Below are 3,785 nucleotides of genomic sequence, written 5' to 3'. Positions count from 1 at the left end.
CCTTTGTGTAGTGTGTGGTTCTTAAGCAATCTTCTTCTTTAAACTTGTGTAGTAATAGTGTTGTGTTGCTATTAGTTAAACTGGCATGTCTAGAGCTTGTTGCAGCAGTGAGTGGAACTAAGCATGACTAGGGGCTTTTCTTTTCCGGCCAAATTTTAAGTTATGAAAAGTCTTAATTTACCTTCTTAATTCACATGATTTTAGCAGGTACTGGTGGTGATGAGGTAAACAATGTTGCAAATATAGGAGAATTTGGAGTGTTGCTTTTGCATAATGGAACACACTATAGACACTGGCAAAAATATATGGGCTTTGTTCCAAGCTTATGGTACTTGGTATTGTATAGCTGATAAACTTCACCTGAATATTTTTCCTGCAAGTTGTTCTTGACTATTAACTTTTGACTTTTATTTCCAGTTGATTAACTGTGATTTTGATTGTAAAGAAAGAGGTGTGTTGTGCTTTTGTTCTCTAAAACTGGTTTGCACAACTTCTGTCCACCAACTCTGTACATATAGCAGCTGACTAGGCTCTTGCTGATCCTTATCCTGCCTGGGATAAACAAGGGTTTGTTATACAAGGATAAAGCGCTGAATGGATCTGAATGGATCTTGATGGATCTGTTCGTGCAGACCACCTATATCACCTGTTGATACGGCTGTTCGTGCACTATGTTCCAAAATTCTAGTGTTTGTGACAAGGAAACTCAGGTGATATTATGCAGATTTAAGTTTATGGAAAAAAATAGTTCATAAAAATGTGTTAGGCTAGTTCATGAAAAATATATTTAATAATCAAAATGCTTAGCAAATGCTGCCTTGATGCATAGAGAGAGATGTTTAAATGAGCAGGGGTACAGAGGACATTTACCACATGAATTGCATGGTTGTTTTAGGTTGCTTGTCTCTACTATTTGAATCCTCCTTGAGTCATAAAAAACTGTTGCTTGTTGGGTAGCAAAAGGTCAATGCAAAAGGTCAATCATTTTACCCAAATAGTTGATGGGAATAGAAAGGGGGGGTGTTAATCCTTTCTACACAAGTTTTATTTTTAAGGTTTTAATTTGGGGACTGTGGGGCTCATTGCCAAGGAATCAAGTCTCTTGGGATGGATTCAAACAAGGTTTTCTTGCATCAGATATTAGCTGAGGAAATACTGTGTTCCCTGCATTCAAACTGCAATACTTTGTTGCTGGCCAATTTTGTTGTTAAATGTTTTATACCTCATCTTTTGATCAGATTCCTAGATTGGCTTATATAATTTCAAAATAGAATAAAACTAGTGGGGAAAAATAGAAATATACAAGAAGCAATCAACTATTAAGAAGGGCTAAAAAAAAAACCAGCCTAGAAAAGAGATCAAATTTTAATTTAAACAACCTGAGAACATTAAAAGGTATTCACCTTCCAAGACATTGAAACAGTCTTTGTCTAGGTAGTTGATTCACTAATCTAAACTGGAGAAAGGCTCTTTAAAAAAATAATTGATTAAATAATTCCTCTAGTCTGCAAACCTGTCCCCCCAGAGATAGCATAACCTATTAGGCTGCCTCTGTGAAAGAAATAATAAACTGCTGCTGGTAGTACAAGCCCCACCATTAGAAAGGGTAGGCTGGAAAAACAACATTTCTGAACATTCATGCAGCAAATTATGTGCAAGGTAGTCCTACAAAGTTCACCCCCTCCCTCTTCTTGGAAAGTAATACTCATCATGGTCTGTTTCCTGATAACATCACAAAACCAAACAGTACACCTGTCCTTTAAACAAAGCAGTTCCCCAAGAAATGGCTATTTACTTATCTCACCTTAGTAGTATAAGTATGGAGATGAAAGTTTTTTTTATGATTGTTTGAAAATGCAGTTTCATGATTTAATATGTTCTTTATTTGCAATCAATCAAATACTCTGGAGTCTTTAAAAATGCCTTTGAATGTTTGTAGTTCAGGAGTAGCACAGCAAGTGCATATGAGCAAGTGATTGGGTGGGAATCTTACTGATGGAGAGGGAGTAGTATTTTCTTGCCTTGTTTGTTACTGGATCACATAAGACAGCCTTGCAAATAAGCTCTCTAAAGCTGCAATCCTAAAAGAAAGAAAAATTGCTATCAGCTGCTAGAAGAAGGACAGAACACTCCCTCCTGCAGAAGCAGAGTGCATTTTTGTGCTGGGCAAAAGGAGGACGCTTCCTTCCTCAAAGCCTGCTTACTGTCTGCTGAGAGGAGGGACAGAGTTCAATTCCATATGCCTGTGGTTATACCAGGTGAGTTTTTAAGTGCAATGCTGTTTTTAAGAGAACATTAACTGCATCAGAGACAAGCTAATTTACACCAGTCATTTGTTTTATTTGTATGTCACTTTCCCACAAAAGAAATCATGACCAAAGCGACTTGCCACAAATAACAGGTTGGCTGGAAACGCCCTCCCCAAACCTTGCTTTATGGTTCCTCAGAAATAAAATGGGCAGTAGGGCATTTCTTTCTTCTTTGGCAAGCAGAGTGTTTTGTTTTTAAGTGCATGTCTTTGTAAAATAGTGACAAGCCATGGAAGGCAAAGGTTACTAAAATCACTAGCAGCTGATTGTGTGGGGAAATACTAATCTGTGTCATAAAACAGATTTAGAAAATGCTTCTAATTTATTTCTGTTGGGTTGAATAGACATAGTCTCTGATGAAGACCTTGGGTTTTTGAGGATATGTCTATGTTTTTGCTAGAGGTGCGATCATACATTAGATATACTTACAGCCTGCTTCTCGTAATAGACCTCAGAAGGTAGTTGCTATAATGCACAAATTACAGGTATAACTTAAAAATGAAAACTATCAATTTAACAATGAGAGTGGCCAAAAAACAGAATTAAAACTAAAAAACCTCAAATATGCAAAGCAGACAGCAATAAATACTCCTACATCCTCCAAATGCCTAGACATAAAGTTCTTTATGTGGTTTTGGAATTATAGAAGTATATTTGGGACTAATATTTCTAAGGGGAGGAAGGACATACCACAAATGGGGGGCCACCACAGATATGGCCTTTTCCCTCATCACCACATAATGGACATCTAGCATTGGGGTGCCAGGAAGATCTTAGGATATGAACGGGCTTGTACTGAGGAAGGTGCTGCTTCACCTTTTTTCATCCTGCATAGGAGGTTTTATATGTGAACACCATCAATAGGCATCTTGTTCAGTAACTTGGCTCTGTTGCTGAAACAGACAAATCCTGTTCATTTAAAATGGTTGCTTGAATAGATGGGAGCTACACCCTACACAGGAGACTATTAAGCTGCAGGTTATGTTTTGTTAGCTGCCCAACACTATACATTTAGCAATTTTCAAAGCATACAGAATTAAAAACGACCATCAATGCAACACACAAATCATATAACCCCAGCTGCCTCCACAGAAACCAACTGAAAAACTCCAAAATGCAGCAACACTAACAAAGCCTTCACAGAGCTGGGTCACATTCCACCAAATGCTTGCGAAGAAAAGGGAAGTCTTAACCTGGTGCCAAAAAGATGTCCGTGTGTCTCCGCGAAGCAGTCCTCACTGGAGAAAGTATTCCATACACTTGGGGGCGGAGTGGGGAGGATGGGACACAACTGAAAAAGCCCTCTCACTGGATAGCTCAGTTGGTTAGAGCATGGTGCTGATAATGCCAAGGTTGCAGATTCGATGCATGGGACAGCTGCATATTGGACAAGATGATCCTCAGGTCCCCTTCCAACTCTGATTTATTGCCACCTTTCAAGCACCCTGGAGAAGGAACTCATGACTTGAGCGGAGG

Source organism: Podarcis filfolensis (genome assembly GCF_964270895.1).
Source record: "Podarcis filfolensis genome assembly, chromosome: 9".
In the NCBI taxonomy this organism is placed as follows: domain Eukaryota; kingdom Metazoa; phylum Chordata; class Lepidosauria; order Squamata; family Lacertidae; genus Podarcis; species Podarcis filfolensis.
The sequence above is the reverse complement of the archived record's forward strand: the minus strand, read 5'-3'. Positions refer to the sequence as shown.